Source organism: Sus scrofa, chromosome 1 (genome assembly GCF_054392235.1).
Source record: "Sus scrofa isolate SSC_HxYL_T2T_F1_AM1 chromosome 1, Sscrofa_HxYL_maternal_Yorkshire_Landrace_v2.0, whole genome shotgun sequence".
Classification (NCBI taxonomy): domain Eukaryota; kingdom Metazoa; phylum Chordata; class Mammalia; order Artiodactyla; family Suidae; genus Sus; species Sus scrofa.
The window spans coordinates 75,425,538-75,443,702 of record NC_139383.1 but is presented as its reverse complement, the minus strand read 5'-3'; the positions used below and the strand labels follow the sequence as shown (position 1 = coordinate 75,443,702).

Sequence of the window (18,165 nt, the reverse complement as noted above, 5' to 3'; positions counted from 1 at the left end):
GGATCAAACCTGCGTCTGCATGGATACTAGTCAGATTCATTTCCACTGAGCCACAATAGCAACTTCCCGGATACATTTTTGATAGTCTGAATTGGATAACCTGCTTTGTACTTCTGATTTATTTTCTTGAATTGGTGTCAGCTGCTTCCGCATCTATTGAGATAGACATGGATTTTCCTCATTTATTTTTAATGCACGGAATTTCACAGATTTTCAATTGTTAATCTGAAATTGCTTTCATGGAATAAATCCCACTTGGGCACAATTTTTTTTTTCATCTCTCCAAAAACGAACCCCATATCCACTGACAGTCACTCCTCATTTTTCTCTAAGCCACTCTACCCCTAGCAATAGGCAACCACTATCTACCATCTATCTGTGATTTGCTCATTCTGGAAATTTTATAAAATGGAATCATACAATATGTGGTCTTTTGTGACTGACTTCTTTATTTTCCACATTGCTTTCAAAGTTCATCCATGAATTAGTATGTATCATTATGTGAGTCCTTTATATGTCTAAATAGTATTCTATTGCATGGTCATACCACATCATGTTTATTGGTTCATTAGTTGGTGGAATTTTGGGTTGTTTCCAGTTTTTTGCTACTATAAATAATGTTGCTGTGAGTAGTCAAGTAAAAGTTTTTGCCAGGCTGTTTTCCAAAGCAGCTGCACCATTTTACATTCTTTCTAGCATTGTAGGAAGGTTCTAATTTCTCCACATCCTTATCAACACTTGCCGTCTTTTTTATTTTAGACATTCTAGTGGATGTGAACATGGTGGGTTTTGGTTTGTTTTTTTTGGGGGGGGGCACACCTGAAGCATTTGGAAGTTCCTAGGCTAGGGGTCCTATCGGAGCTGCAGCTGCTAGCCTATGCCACAGCCACAGCAATGCTAGAACAATCTGAGTGGCCTCTGCAACCTTCGCCACAGCTCACAGCAATGCTGGATGCTTAACCCACTGAGTGAGGCCAGGGATGAAACCGACATCCTCATGGATACTAGTTGAGTTCTTAATCTGCTGAGCCACAACAGGAACTCCTCATTGAGTTTTTTTTAATATAAATTTTATTAGGGTACAGCTGACTTAGAAAGTTGGGTTAGTTTCAGGTGTACAGCAAAGAAAATCAGTTATATGTATACATATATCTGCTCCTTTTCAGATTCTTTTCCCATACAGGTTATTACACAGTATTGAGTAGATTACCTTGTGCTATACTTTGTTACCAATCTATTTTATATATAGTAGTATGTATATGTCAATCCTACCCTCCTAATTTATTCCTTTTGCCTCATTATTGTGATTTTTTTGTTGTTGTTTATGTTGTCTTTTTGTCTTTATTAGGGCCGCACCTGCAACATATGGAGGTTCCCAGGCTAGGGGTCCAATCGGAGCTATAGATGCTGGCCTCCGCCATAGCCACAGCCACTTGGGATCCCAACCGTGTCTGAGACCCACACCACAGCTCATAGCAATGCCAAATCCTCAACCCACTGAGTGAGGCCGGGATCGAACTCCCAACCCCATGGTTCCTAGTCAGCTTTGTTTCTGCTGCGCCATGATGGGAACTCCCATTATTGTGGTTTTGATTTACATTTCCCTAATGGCTAATGATGCTGAGTATCTGTTCATGTACTTATTGGTCATTTGCATATTTTCTTTGGAGAAATGTCTATTCAGATTCTTTGCCTATTTTTTAATTGAGTTTTTTGTTTTTAATGATGAGTCATAAGAGTTCTTTATATATTCTAGATACAGTTCCTTTCAGATATATGATTTGCAAATATTTTCTCCCATTCTATGGGTCTTTTCACTTTCTTGATGTTACCCTTTGAAGCTTTTTATCTTTTTAATGTCTATAGGATGTGTACTGCTATCTCCTTTCACATTCTTGATATTGATAATTACTATATTTGCTATTTTATCTTGATGGGTTTTATAAGGGATTTAATAATGTTATTAGTCTTTTCAAATGACCTATATTTACTTGTATGTGTCTATTTCTCTCTGCCTTCTGTTTATTGATTTCTGCTCATTATTATTCATCCATTATTCACTCATACCACAACTGAGTTATACCTATTGAATTTTATTTATAATTTCTTTACATATTTTATTTATTTATTTATTTATTTATTTATTTATTTATTTTTTGCCTTTTAGGGCCGCACCCACAGCATATGGAAGTTCCCAGGCTAGGGGCTGAATCGGAGCTGCAGCTGCTAGCCTACACCACAGCCACAGCAATGCCAGATCCGAGCCACATCTACAAGATACACCACAGCTCACGGCAGCACTGGATCCTTAACCCACTGAGTGAGGCCAGGGATCGAACCACATCCTCATGGATACTAGTCAGATTTGTTACCACTGGCCACAACAGAAATTCCCTACATATTTATTCTTTATTACTAATCATTTATTAAACCATTCGTTTTACTATCTTAAATTTAATTTGCCCTCCTTTTTCCAGCACTTGAGATGGAAGTTTAGAACAACTTTTAAACTTTCTTCTAATATATGCATTTAAAGCTATAAATTTCCTTCCAAACATTGTTTTAACTGCATTACCATTTTGGATGCTGTGTTTTCATTATTTATCATTTAAATACTTTCTAGTTTCCATTGTGATTTCTTCTTTGATATATAAGCTATTTAGAAGTGGTTCTATTTTTCTATTATTAATTTCTAGTATGATTGTACTGTGGGCCTGAGAATGTACCCTGCATAATTTCAATTTTTTAAAATATTTTAGTCCTGCATTAGGATCCAATATGATTGGCAAATGTTCCATATACTTGAAAAGAATATATACTCTGTTATTGTTGGGAATAGTGTTCTATTAGGTTAATCAGATCATGTGTATTCATATGTTCAAATCTTTTATGTCTTTCATGATTTTTTAAATCTGATTTTAATAAGAAATTGAGATAGGTATATTAAAATCTTTTTTTTTTTCTGTCTTTTTGCCATTTCTTGGGCCGCTCCCGTGGCATATGGAGGTTCCCATGCTAGGGGTTGAATGGGAGCTGTAGCCGCCAGCCTACGCCAGAGCCACAGCAATGCGGGGATCCAAGCCGCGTCTGCAACCTACACCACAGCTCACGGCAAAACCGGATCCCTAACCCACTGAGCAAGGGCAGGGATCGAACCCGCAACCTCATGGTTCCTAGTTGGATTCGTTAACTACTGAGCTATGACGGGAACTCCCTAAAATCTTTGATAATAATTATGGATATGTCTATTTCTTCATTTAGTTCTGACATTTTAGTTTTATATATTTGAAGCTGTATTATTGGCTGCATACAAACAGGATTGTAATTTTTTTCATTGATTTGAAACATATCATTACAACATGCCCCTCTTCATCTCTAGTAATATTTCTTAATGTCAAATTCACATATCAGTAATACAGTCACAGGTTTTTTGTTTAGGAGGTTAATGTTGACTTGGTATATCTTTTTAATCCTTTTAAGTTATCTGTGTCTTTTTGTCTCTTCAATCTAGCTGAAAACCTTTGTCTTTTAATTGAAGCATTTAGTTCATTTATATTTAATTTATTACTGTTATAGTTGGGTTTAATTGCACAATCTTACTATGTATTTTATTCATTTTATTTATTTTTCTACTTGTCCCACAGATTTTTTTGTTCTTTTATTCTTCCTTTCCTTTATTACTTTGGATTAATCAAGTTTTTTTATAATTTTGTTTTGTTTCTTCTATTACATTTTTAATTATACCTGTTTGTTTTCTCTTGGTACTTATCTATATTACCAAGTTTTAGTGTACATCAGAATCACCTTAAGGACTTGTTCAAACATAGATTACTGGGCCTGACACCCGAAGTTTCTGATTTAGTAGGTCTGAGGGGGGCTAAGAATTTACACTTCTAACAAATTGCCAGATGATGCTTATGCTGCTAAGTCAAGGCATTACACTGATAGTCACTCCTTTAGATTCCAAGATACATTCTTGACTTATTACAGCCTACCTTAAGCTAGTAATAATTTTTTTCAGAGTGTCTTCCATTCTAAAGCTAGTAATTTTTTTTTTTTGGTCTTTTTGCCATTTTTTGGGTCGCTCCCGTGGCATATGGAGGTTCCCAGGCTAGGGGTCGAATCAGAGCTGTAGCTGCCAGCCTACACCAGAGCCACAGCAATGCGGAATCCGAGCGGTGTCTGCAAGCTACACCACAGCTCACGGCAACACCGGATCCCTAACCCACTGAGCAAGGGCAAGGATCAAACCCACAACCTCATGGTTCCTAGTCTGATTTGTTAACCACTGAGCCATGACGGGAACTCCTAAAGCTAGTAATTTTTTAAAGTCTACCTTTTACTGTCCAAATAAAAATCTTACAATGATTTAAGCCAACATACCTCCTTCCTCCAATTCAAGCAACTGTTTACTTCTGCATATAAACTCCACGATATATTTTATTTTTGATGCTTTGAAAGTTAATTAAAATTTTACCCACATACTTATCTTTCCTGATGCTCTTCTTTCCTAAAGCTTTGTGCTTCCATTTGAGTTCATTTTCCTTTAGCCTAAAAACTTTTAATATTTTTAAAAACTTTTAATATTTAAATATTTAATATTTAAAATATTTAAATATTTAATATTTAAAACTTAAAAACTTTAATATTTAAAACTTAAAAACTTTTAATATTTTTCATAGTGTGGGGTCTCCTGCTGATTTATTCTCTCAACTTTTCTTTGCCTGAATAAATCCTTAGTCTCACCATGATCTCTAAAGGATATTTTAATTGGATATATAATTCAGCACTTTAATTGACTTTTTAATTATTGTCTCTTGGCTTCCATAATTTCAGTAAGAAAAATAGTCATCTGCCTTTTTGTTTGTTGCTTTTTTAGAAAGTAATGTGTTGTTTTCTCTTGCTACTTTTAGGATTTTATCTTTGTCAGCAGTTCAACTGTGATATATTTAATCATGATTTCCTTTGCGCATATCCTTTCTGTGTTTTGAGGTTCACCAGGCTTCTTCTTCTTCTTCTTTTTTTTTTTTTCTTTCCTGTTTAGGGCTGCACCTGTGGCACATGGAAGTTCCCAGGCTAGGGGTCAAATTGGAGCTACAGCTGCCAGCCTACACCACAGCCACAGCAATATGGGATCCAAGCCACGTATGTGACCTAAACCACACTTCATGGCACTGACAGATCCCAAATGCACTGATCAAGGCATCCTCATGGATGCTAGTTGGGTTTGTTAACTGCTGAGCCATGAAAGGAATTCCCTCACCAAGCTTCTTTAATGTTTGGAGTGATGACTGTCATTAGTTTTAGGAATTTCTTGACTGCTATATCTTTTCATATATTGCTTCTGCCCCATTCTCTAATTCCTATCCTTCTCTTACTAATTAAATACATGTTTGATTGCTTGACTGTATTCCACATATCTCTTATACTAACTTTTATTCTTTCCATTCTTTTTTGTCTCTGTACTCAGTTTTCGGTATTATCAACTTAGCTGACATCAAGTTCAATAATTTTTGTTGACACAGTCTGAGATATTCTTAAAACTACTTAATGAATTCTCTATTTTAGCTATTCTACTTTTAAGTTCGAAAATGCATTTTTTTATTGTTATTTCCCCAACAGGATTTTTTTTCCCACTGTAGAGCATGGGGACCCAGTTATATATACATGTGTACATAATGTTCTCCCACTGTCACGCTCAATTGTAAGTATCTAGACATAGTTCTCAGTGATACACAGCAGGATCTCACTGCTAATCCACTCCAAAGGCAATAGTTTGCATCTCTTAACCGCAAGTTCCCAATCCATCCCACTCCCTCCCCCTTGGCAACCACAAGTCTATTCTCCAAGCCCACGATCTCCTTTTCTGTGGAAAGGTTCATTTGGACTGTATATTAGATACCAGATATAAGTGATATCATATGGTATTTGTTTTTCTCTTTCTGACTTACTTCACTCAGTATGAGAGTCTCTAGTTCCATCCACGTTGCTGCAAAGGGCAGTATTTCGTTCTTTTTTATGGCTGAGTAGTATTCCATTGTGTATATATACCACATCTTCCTAATCCAGTCGTCTGTCGATGGACATTTGGGTTGTGTCCATGTCTTGGCTATTGCGAATAGAGCTGCAGTGAACATGCAGGCGCATGTGTCTTTTTCAAGGAAAGTTTTGTCCGGGTATATGCCCAAGAGTGGGATTGCTGGATCATATGGTAGTTCTATGTATAGATTTCTAAAGTATCTCCATACTGTTCTCCATAGTGGCTGTACCAGCTTACATTTCCACCAACAGTGCAGGAGGGTTCCCTTTTCTCCACATCCCCTCCGGCACTTGTTATTTGTGGGCTTATTAATAATGATGGCCATTCTGACTGGTGTGAGGTGGTACCTCATGGTAGTTCTGACTTGCATTTCTCTGCTAATGAGGGATGTTGAGCATTTTTTCATGTGCTTGTTGGCCATCTGTATGTATATCTCTGGAGAAATGTCTATTCAGGTCTTTTGTCCATTTTTTCCATTGGGTTGTTGGTTTTTTTGCTGTTGAGTTGTGTAAGTTGTTTGTATATTTTAGAGATTAAGCCCTTGTCAGTTGCATTATTTGAAACTATTTTCTCCCATTCTGTAAGTTGTCTTTTTGTTTTCTTTTGGGTTGCCCTTGCTGTGCAAAAGCTTGTCAGTTTGATTAGGGAGTTGACTTGGGAGACTGACCTGACAAAACGTTTGTAAGGTTGATGTCAGAGAATGTTTTGCCTATGTTCTCTTCAGGATTTTGATGGTGTCTTGTCTTATATTAAGTCTTTAAGCCATTTTGGGTTTATTTTTGTGCATGGTGTGAGGGCGTGTTTCCAGTTTCATTGATTTGCATTGTCCAGGTTTCCCAGCAATACTTGCTGAAAAGACTGTCTTTTTCCCATTTTATGTTCTTGCCTCCTTTGTCAAAGATTAATTGACCATAGGTGACTGGGTTTATTTCTGGGTTCTCTATTCTGTTCCACTGGTCTGTCTGTCTGTTTTGATACCAGTACCACACTGTCTTGATAACCGTGGCTTTGTAATATTGCCTGAAGTCTGGGAGAGTTATGCCTCCTGCTTGGTTTTTGTTCCTCAGGATTGCTTTGGCAATTCTGGGTCTTTTGTGGTTCCATGTAAACTTTTGGATTGTTCTAGTTCTGTGAAAAATGTCATGGGTAATTTGATAGGGATTGCATTGAATCTGTAGATTGCTTTGGGTAGTACGGCCATTTTTGCAATATTAATTTTTCCGACTCATGAGCATGGAATGTCTTTCCATTTCTTTACATCTTCTTTAATTTCCTTGATTAATGTTTTATAGTTCTCAGCATATAAGTCTTTTACCTCCTTGGTCGGGTGTTCCCAGGTGTTTGATTTTTGGGGGTGCAATTTTAAAAGGTATTGTATTTTTGTATTCCTATTCTGAAGTTTGTTGGGTGATTTCTGAATGTTAATCTTCTATCCTGCCACTTTGCTGAATTTGTTGATCAGTTCAAGGAGTTTTTGGGCTGAGTCTTTGGGGTTTTCTATGTATCGTGTCATGTCGTCTGCATACCGCGAGACCTTTCTCTTCTCTTCCTATTTGGATGCCTTGTATTTCTTTTGTTTGTCTGATTGCTGTAGTTAGGGCTTCCAATACTATGTTGAATAGCAGTGGTGAGAGTGGGCATCCTTGTCTTTTTCCAGATTTTAGTGGGAAGGCTTTCGGCTTTTCTCCATTGAGTGTTATATTGGCTGTGGGTTTGTCATAAATGGCTTTTATTATGTTGAGGGATGTTCCCTCTGTACCCACTTTGGTGAGAGTTATTATCATAAATGGACGTTGGACTTTGTCAAATGCTTTCTCTGCATCTACTGAGATGATCATATGGTTTTCGACTTTTCTTTTGTTAATGTGGTGTATGATGTTGATTGATTTGCGTATGTTGAACCATCCTTGTGAACCTGGGATGAATCCCACCTGGTCATGGTGTACAATCTTTTTGATGTGTTGTTGGATTCGGTTGGCTAAAATTTTGTTGAGAATTTTTCCGTCTATATTCATCAAAGATATTGGCCGATAGTTTTCCTTTTTGGTGGTATGTTTGTCTGGTTTTGGAACGAGGGTGATGGTGGCATCATAGAATGTCTTTGGGAGTGTTCCTTCTTCCACAGCCTCTTAAAAAAAAGTTTAAGGAGGATGGGCATCAGTTCCTCTTTGTATGTTTGGTAGAATTCGCCTGTGAAGCCATCTGGTCCTGGACTTTTACTTGTAGGGAGTGTTTTTATGACATATTCAATTTCATTTCTGGTGATTGGTCTGTTCAGTTGATCTATTTCTTCTTGAGTCAGTTTTGGCAGGCTGTAAGACTCTAGAAAGTTGTCCCTTTCTTCTAGGTTGTCAAATGTGTTGGCATACAATTGTTCACAGTATTCTCTCACGGTTTTTTGTTTTTCTGTTAGTATCCGTTGTGACTTGTCCTTTTTCATTTCTTATTTTGTTTATTTGGGTTTTCTTCTCTCCTCTTCTTTGGTGAGCCTGGCCATAGGTTTGTCAATTTCGTTTACCTTTTCAAAGAAGAAGCTCTTGGTTTTATTAATTTTTTTTCTATTTTTCCTGAATCTCCATTTTATTGATTTCCTCTCTCTGATCTCTCTGATTTCCTTCCTTCTGCTGACCGTAGATTTTGTTTGTTCTTCTTTTTCTAATTCATGTAGGTGGTGGGTTATGTTGTCAGTTTGAGATCTTCCTTCTTTTTTGAGAAAGGCCTGTATTGCTATGAACGTCCCTCTGAGCACTGCTTTTGTGGCGTCCCACAGATTTTGAGTGGTTGTGTCTTCATTATCATTTGTCTCGAGGTATTTTTTAATTTCCTTCTTGATTTCCTCACTGACCCATTGGTTTTTTAGTAGCATGTTGTTTAGTCTCCATGTAGTAGATTTTTTTCTCATTTCTTTTCCTGTGGTTGATTTCTAGTTTCATGCCATTGTGGTCAGAGAAGATACTTGAAGCAATTTCTATACTCTTAAATTTGTTGAGGTTAGCTCTGTGCCCCAGTATGTGATCAATCCTTGACAATGTCCCATGCACACTTGAGAAGAATGTGTATTCTGACTTTTTTTGGATGTAATGTCCTGAAAATGTCGATTAAGTCTAACTTTTCTATCATGTCCTTTAGGATCTCTGTTGCCTTATTGATTTTCTGTCTAGAGGATCTGTCCATTGATGTGAGTGGGGTGTTAAGGTCTCCTACTATGATTGTATTCCCATCAATTTCTCCTTTTATGTCTATTGATATTTGTTGTATGTATCTGGGTGCTCCTATATTTGGGGCATATATGTTGACGATTGTAATATCCTCTTCTTGAATGGATCCTTTAACCTTTAAATAGTGTCCTTCTTTGTCTTTCTTTATGGCTTTCATTCTAAAGTCTATTTTGTCTGACATGGGTATTGCAACTCCTGCTTTCCTGTCTTGTCCATTGGCATGAAATATCTTTTCCCATCCCCTCACTTTCAATCTGTATGTGTCCTCTGTCCTAAGGTGAGTTTCTTATAGGCAGCAGATTGAAGGTTTTTGCTTTTTTTATCCAATCAGCCACTCTGTGTCTTTTGACTGGAGCATTCAGTCCATTGACATTTAAGGTGATAATTGATAGATGTTTGCTTATTGCCATTTTAAACCTTGTTTTCCAGTTGATTCTATGATTCTCCATTCTTCCTTTCTTTTTCTGGTTGGCTGGTTTCCATTTATTTTATGCTTGAGTACTTTTTTCTTTTTTCTTTTTTTGGTAAATGTGATGTTCGGTTTTGATTCGTGCTTGCCCTGTGTTTTAGGTATGTCAGCCCCTTCCTATAACTGAGCCTCAAACACTTCATTACAATAATAAAATTTAAAAAAAAAGAAAAAATGAATCTATTTATTTCCTTACTTCCCTTGCCCACATTGTATGATTTTGATGTCTTTTTTTTTTTTTTTTTAAAAACATCTTCATGATTAGATTCGTATGCTGGCTTATTTAAGTGACTGCTCTCTAATTGTGGTTTCCTCCATCCTAGTTCTTCCTCCTTTTTTTTTTTTTTTTTAATTTAGAGAAGCCCTTTTGGTATTTCTTTTAGAATGGGTTTTGTATGGCTGTACTCTTTTAGCTTTTGTTTGTTGGAGAAATTCTTTATTTCCCCTTCTGTCTTAAATGATATTCTTGCTGGATAGAGTATTCTAGGTTGCAGATTTTTTCCTTTCAGTGCTTTAAATATACCTTGCCACTCCCTTCCGGCCTGTAGTCTTTCTGTGGAGAAATCAGCTGATAGCCTTATAGGGGTTCCCTTATAATTAATGCTTTGCTTTTCTCTTGCTACCTTTAGGACCCTCTCTTTACCTTTTGCCATTTTTATTATAATATGTCTTGGTGTGGGCCTGTTTGGGTTCAACTTGTTTGGGGCCCTCTGTGCTTCCTGTATCTTGAAATCAGTATCCTTTAGACTGGGAAAGTTTACAGCGATAATTTCTTCAAATATATTTTCAATCCCCCTTTCTTTTTCTTCTCCTTTTGGAATTCCCATTATGCGTAGATTGGCCCACTATATATTATCCCATAGGTCTCTTACATTGCTTTCATGTTTTTTCATTTGGTTTTCTGTCTGCTGTCCTGTTTTGGTGATTTCTATTAGTCTATCTTCCACATCACTAATTCGTGCCGCTGCATAATTCATTCTGGTCCTTATTGCCCTTAGCTCAGTTTGCAAATGAATTTTCTAGTATTTCTTGGCTCCTCCTTATATTTCCTAGCTCCTTTCTGAGGGAGTCTGTGTTACTGTTCATATCTTCTTTCAATTCCTTCAGTATTTTTGCTATTTCCCTTTTGAACTCACTGTCTCTCAGAGCGCAGAGGTCTGTTTCACTGTTGACTGTTTTAGGTGAATTCTCCTGTTGCTTTAACTGGGAATGGTTTCTGAGCTTCTTCATCTTGCTTCTGATTTTCTTTTTCTGTGAGTTTGGGGAAGCCAAACTGTAGTTTGGCACAGTCTGAGGTGCACCATTGCAGTGGGCCTCTTCCCGAGGGCATGCAGGGCTGGCCAGGTCACAGCACTGGTGCTGACTGGGGCGTGCTGCTGCAGTGTGGCACTTCCCCAGATACGGTGGGGCTGGCAAGTGCGTGCCATGGTGGTGGTGCACTTCCTGCAGCTGGGGGAGCATGCCAGGGTGCACTGCAGCAGCAGGGGGCTTCCAGGGGGCAGGCGGGGCTGACCAGGTCACTCAGTGGCAGTGGGGTGCTTCCTAAGGCAGGGCTGGCTAGTGCGTGGCGTGGTGGTGGTGCATGCCCCGTGGCTGGGCAGGGCTGGACGGTGTGCACTGCAGTTGTAGTGCACTTCTCACAGCTGGGCGGGGCTGGCTGGCGTACTCTGCAGTAGTTGGGCACTTCCCAAGGGCGGGTGGGGCTAGCTGTGTCACTCTGCGGTGGAGGGGCACTTCCTGAGGGTGGACAGGACTGAAAAGTGCACACCGTGGTGGAGGTGCACTTTCTGTAGCCGGGAGGGGCTTTATAATGCATATTTTATTGTTTTTATAGATTCCAGCTCTTTCAAATTATCCATCATTTTATTCATTTTGCCCATCTTTTCTTTTGCTTCTCTGAACATATAAATAATAATTATTTTAAAATCCTTGACTGTGAATTCCACCAGTTAGATCATCTATGAATCTGCTTTTTTTCTTGGATCACATATTTTCCTGCCTCTTCTCAAGTCTCATAATTTATTATGTGCCACATTTTAGTTCAGAGAATGAATGGAGAGTTCCCACCTGTGCTTCGGTGGTAACAAACCTGAGTAGTATCCATGAGGTTCAGCTCCATGGCCCCACTCAGTGGGTTAAGGATCTAGCGTTGCTATCAGCTGTGGTGTGGGTTGCAGATGCAGCTAGGATCCCACATTGCTGTGGCATTGGCCAGGAGCTGCAACTTGAGTTCAAGCCCTAGCCTGGGGACTTCCATATGCCATGGGTGTGGCCCTAAAAAATAAATAAATAAATAAATAAATAGGAAAAAAAAACCCACACACACATTTGGGACTTATAGTGACGTTGTTTTCCCTGATAAAGGTTCTCCCTTTCCTTTGTTAAATGCATACTGTGAATGGCTGATTATTTAATCCCATCAGGAAATGAACTAGATTGAGGCTGGATTCTGGTTTTAGGTTAGACCCAGTCTAACTCTTTCCTCAGATGTGGCTCACCTGGACTTCTTAGAAGGTCTCTTTCTTTTCAGCCCTCAAACACTGTGGGAGATCCATTCTGTCCTGTGGAGGTTTTAGTTTAGCTCATTAGCCTCCCATCTTATGCAGCTTTAAAATCTGGCAAATGTCTTGAGAGGAAAACTGGTCAAGTGTTTCATGTGGCTTCCTGACTCTGGTTTGTCTCCCAAGAACTGTGAAGATTTCACTCTGACTTTGTATCCAGCTTCCTTCTTGGGTACAGCGTTCTGAGACTTCTGACTGACAGCTGGAGTTTTCCCTTTCTCCTCATCCCTCAAATTCCATGCTTCAGAAGTTTTGAGTTTAACCTTCTATCCCATCAAGGTCAATACCTGGCAAAAACATCAAGGAAAGACCTGTCATATGTTTGATACAGTCCTCCTCTCTAGCAGAAATTTATGTCTGCACCATAAAACTGCAGATCTTAGTCTGCCTTTCTGGACCATTTCTTCAGTTATTTTTATATTCTAGCATTCTGCAGATAACTATCCAGTGGTATATTTCAGAATTTAAGTTCAAATCTGTCATGCCTGCATTCTTGGTGTTCAAAAACTCCTCTGGCTTCTCTTTGTCCCCAGTAATCTCTCCATGCCAAAAACAGAATCACTGTGACCATAACTAGTAAATGCTCTAAGGAATAAAACTGCCAGGTATGATCAAGTCATCCAGGAGGGCTCTTCCCTTTCTTGGAATTTCATTCTTCTAGTCTTCACCATGTCTATAAATTTCCAATGACTTTAAATATATATGACTTTGCAATTTATCTGTTTTATTGGGAGCATGGCCTTTCTAACTAAATCTTAACCTGAAGGAGAATTCTCAATACTTACTTGAGAAGGACTAGATACAAGTATTTGGGTATTTTCTACTCTAGTTCATCAAAAACAAAATTTTGGTCACAACCCACTATTAAGCAATGTTAGGATCTACTAATGGATCACAATCTACATTTTGAGAAAAACTTCTTTAATAGATCTCTGGGAAAAAACAAGATGTCTGGCTGTTTGGAAGAGCTCATCTAAGGGATAAGGATTAAATGAATCTCAATCCTCTTAGTGTCTTATAAATTCTTTAAGTGTAGAATTCTGCTTGTATTTTTCTTTGAGGAATGACAAGACCAGCTTTTGCATCCAATTTACCTTCTCACTGAAATACACTGGCAAATTTAATTTTGTTCTACTCCTTTTCCAGTCTTTTTTAATCAGATAAAATCAGACTTTTATGATTTGTTTTAGTCATTAGTATTTTAACCCCATACATTCTAAAGTTTCCACTATTTTGTCCACAAAGATATGACAATTTGTTTCAAGAAAAAAGAAGAAAATATCCCTGTTATCCAAAGCACCTTCCTCAAACTTCGGCTTTCTCCCCCTCTGTTGTTACTGCTTTTAACTTGGGTAATAATACATTACCTCAGTATTTGTTCATGGAAGGATTTTTAATTATCAAGGACCAAAAGAAGCATGTGTAGAAACAAAACTGACACAATGCTTTGTTGCCATTATCAGTATATATATCATAATCACAAAATAAGTCAACTTGTACCCTGAGAGAAATAAAATAAGCAAATAAAAATAGGGTCACTATGCATAGTCCACTTTCCCAAAATAAAAGAATCCTTAAGTTTTGTTTGTAAGTACTGACTCTCTAATAAGAGCAATTTTATCACCAACTTTTTATAATGTTGATAGTTGAAGATCTGTGATAATGTTTTGTGGCTATGACAACTGTTCAAGAAAACTGCTCTTTTCTAACATGAGCCATCTAACTAAAAACTTGGTAATGTTGCTAATTTTGTGGGATTTCCCTCCTTTTTTGTATTTTTTAATTTGATGAACAAATTCTTTTAAAACTTGGAGTTTCTTGCACAGTTTTCTTCTTTCTTTCTTCCTTCTTTTCTTTCTTTCGATCTTTCTCTCTCTTTCTCTCCTTTTAGGGCCACACCCGAGTCATATGGAAGTTCCCAGGCTAGAGGCTGAATTGGAGTTGCAGCCTCCAGCCAGCACCACAGTCACAGCAACACTGGATCTTTTAGCCCACAAAGCTAGGCTAGGGATTGAACCTGCATTCTCATGGATACTAGTCGAGTTTGTTGCTGCTAAGCCACAATTCAAACACCACAAACTTTTCTAGATGATTTGTGTTTGACTATTCCTTTGACAATTCTATAGATTCCACTAAGATTTTATGTACTTAACTACCAGAGACATATTCAGCAGTCAGAGCCAAGTAAATTGCATTGTTCATGAAGGACAAGCAATTGAAGGGCTCTTTGAAGTATATCTTTTTCTATCCTAGGGTGACTCTCCCATGGCAATAGTTTTGTTTGTTTGTTTGTTTTTAAAGTATAGTTGATTACAATGTTGTGTTAGTTTGAGGTGTAAAGCAAAGTGGTTCTTTTTTATGGCAGAGTAAGAGTTCATTGTGTGTATATGTGTATATATATCATAACTTTATCAATTCCTCTGTCAGTGGACACTTAGGTAGCTTCCATATTTTGGCTACTGTAAATAGTGTCCTTCTGAACATTGGGATGCATGTATCTTTTTGAATTAGAGCTTTTGTCTTTTCTAGATATATGCCCAGGAGTGGGATTGCTGGATCATATGGCAACAATTTTTAGTTGTTGTATTTTTCTCTTCAATTTCCTCCAAAGTTTATTTTGCTCACCCACTTGATTTGAAATCATATACTGCTTCTCCCAAAATTAAAAGTTAAGGCATCTCCTTGCAACACAACAAGCATTACAATGTACACTCAATTTTGAATATTTTGAAATCTCCATCACAAAAAATCTTCTGAGGCATCTATATTTAAAATAACATTATTTTCTAGTTAAGCTAGCAAATTTAAACACACAGAAATAAATTTCTGGTGCATTAGCTCTGTGATATAAGATATGGTTAACTATGTGCATATTTACTCATTTATTTTATAACAATCAATCACTTGTTTCCAAAGTAGACAGTATAGTTTCAGCGTTCATTGTAAGCTTAATCTGGTTTTACTTCTTTATTGTGCTTTCTTAGCATCTGCTTTTATAGAAATATAGCTGGTCATTAACACAGTTTTGCGTGTCTTAACAACTGTGTTGTTTTTCGTGCAAAATAGACATCTGTAAAATAATTACAGATGGCAAAGTATGCCCCATGGAATTTTTTTCTTCATTGAAAATTATCTTGTTCTGATCATTTTCTATCCACTTTATTACAAGGGGAGAATACAGGTAAAAATCAAGTATTTCAGTTATGACAGCAATCTGCATAGCACTTACTCTTTCAAAGTAAGAAGTGATGGATTAAATATAAGAGAAATCATTATGGAAATATTTACTTAATAAATTATTTCCTTTTCACCACCATCCCCAAATTATGAGAACAGCCTCTCCCAGCCACAAAGCAGGCTCCCGCTAAAGCTTCCAGATGTTAAAATTATGGTGGACTTGGCAGCTAAAATCCAGAAGAGGATGATTTGCCATAAAGTATTTTTGTTATCACTGTATCCTGCTTTGCTTTCCATCTATCAGTAGGATAACCCTGAGCTGAATGTTCTTCATGATACTTTGGATCTGTCCTCTATCCTCCACCCTGCTAATGGCCAGAATATTGACATATTCTGCATCAGTAGACTGCATCAATTGGTATCCCTTGCCTTTTAATTCCATGTTAGGTTTAGCCACTGGGAAGCATTAGCAGTGATTTCAGGGAAGGAGGAGAGAGAAGTGGAGGTATATTCTCAAACTCTATAACACTGGTAGGCTTAAGTTGGCAGTGTCTATACTCTTCCACTGATGTCCATATCTCCTATTAGGTTGTCTTCTCCTACAGCTTTCATTCTTCACAGTTTCTGGTAACTCCTCCTTCTTTACCAAGTCAAGCCTAACAGTGGTAATAGCTTCAAATTGGAGTTAACTCCAGGATACATCATCTTTTCTTGGTTTCCTTTGTTTGAATATTGTATATAGTCCCTCCATTAAGTTCCTCCATTATCTTTGCTGAGACTATCATCTGTTTCCTGAGCAATCCAGGTTCCTACTCATGTTCTGTTTTTGTGGAAACAGAGATGCAATAGCATTGAGATTTCTTGAATTACAGAATGATAAGACTGTCAGAACTGGAAAGGAGTCTAATATACATAACCATAATGAAAATGAGATCCTCAAATATTGTCTTCTGCCCAATCGCATAGCTAATTATTTGAAGAGATGAGGTAACCAAAGTCTCTCGACTCCCAGTCAAGGGTTTTTCTATATTGTTTTGTTTTAACCATTTTTTAAATTGAAGTTTAGTTAATTCACAATGTTGTGTTAGTTTCTGGTGTAGAGCAAAGTGATTCAGTTATACATCTATCCTTTTTCTGATTCTTTTTTTTTTTTTTGGTCTTTTTGTCTTTTTAGGCCCACACCCATGGCATATGGAGGTGCCCAGGCTAGAGGTCAAATTGGAGCCAGAGCCGCTAGCCCATGCCAAAGCCACAGCAACACCAGATCTGAGCTGCATCTGTGACCTACACCACAGCTCATGGCAATGCTAGAGCCTTAACCCACTGAGCAAGGTCAGGGATTGAATCTGTGTCCTCATGGATCCTAGTCGGGTTCACTAACCACTGAGCCATGACGGGAATTCCTCTGATTCTTTTCCCATATAGGTTATTATAGAATATTGAGTAGAGTTCCTTGTGCTATACAATAGGTCCTGGTTATCTGTTTTACATATAGTAATGTATATATCTTAATCCCAAACTCCTAATTTCTCTCGCCTTCTACCCACTATGTCCTTTGGTAACCAAAAGTTTTTCTATGTCTGTGACTCTCTTTGTTTTGTAAATAAGTTCATTTGTATCTTTTTTTTTTTTTTTTAAGATTCCACATAGAAGTGATGGGTATTTGTTTTTCTCTGACTTCATTTAACATGATAATCTCTAGGTCCATCCATGTTGCTGCAGATGGCATTATTTCATTCTCTTTATGGCTGAGTCACATTCCATTATATATATGTACCACATTTTGTTTATCCATTCATCTGTTGATGGACATTCAGGTTGTTTCCATGTCTTGGCTGTTGTAAATAGTGCTGTTATGAACTATATATGATGTGCATGTGTATTTTTGAATTAGAGTTTTCTCTGGATATATGCCCAGGAGTGAGATTGCTGGATCATATGGCAGCTCTATTTTTAGTTTTCTAAGAAACCTCCATATAGTTCTCCATAGAGGTTGCACCAATTAACATTTCCACCTACAGTGTAGGAGGGTTTCCTTTTCTTCACATTCTCTCCAGCAGTGATTTGTAGGCTTTTTAATGATGGGCATTCTGACAGTTATGAGGTGATACCTCATTGGAGATTTGGTTTGCATTTCTCTAATAATGACTGATGCTGAGCATCTTTTCAAGTGCTTGCTAGCCATCCACATGTCTTCTTTGAAGAAATGTCTCATTTAGATCTTCTGCCCATTTTTTGATGGGGTTTGATTTTTTGAGTTGTATGGGCTGCTTGTATATTTAGGAAATTAAACCTTTGTCAGTTACATCATTTGCAAATATTTTTTCCCATTCTGTATGAGTTATTTTCATTTTTTGTGGTTTCCTTTGCTATGCAAAAGTGTATATGTTTATTTATGTCCCACTTGTTTATTTGTGCTTTATTTCTTTTGTTTTGGGAGACTGACCTAAGAAAGTATTGCTATGATTTATGTCAGAGAATATTTTGCCTACTATCTCTTCTAGGAGTTTTATGGTGTCATCTTATATTTAAGTCTTTAAGCCATTTTGAGCTTATTTTTGTGTATGGCAGGAGGGAGAGTTTTAACTTCATTGATTTACATGCACCTGCTCAGCTTTCCCAACACAACTTGCTGAAGAGACTATCTTTTCTCCATTGTCTATTCTTGCCCCCTTTGTCAAAGATTAATTGAACATAGGT

At 37.5% G+C, this 18,165-nt stretch overlaps 1 protein-coding gene across 20 annotated transcripts in view; it reads right to left on the bottom strand.

Annotated features, from left to right (window-relative positions):
* The window catches only part of CCDC162 (coiled-coil domain-containing protein 162), a 204,536-nt gene that overhangs the window by 163,301 nt on the left and 23,070 nt on the right, over positions 1-18,165 (bottom strand). For 3 of the 20 annotated variants that reach the window (XM_084961852.1, XM_084961871.1, XM_084961841.1), the window contains one exon: positions 12,226-12,575. The exons of the other annotated variants lie outside the window; for them this stretch is intronic. The gene's annotated coding sequence lies outside the window, so the exon portion shown is untranslated. The remainder of the gene's footprint in view (positions 1-12,225; positions 12,576-18,165) is intronic. 20 annotated transcript variants of the gene reach the window in all.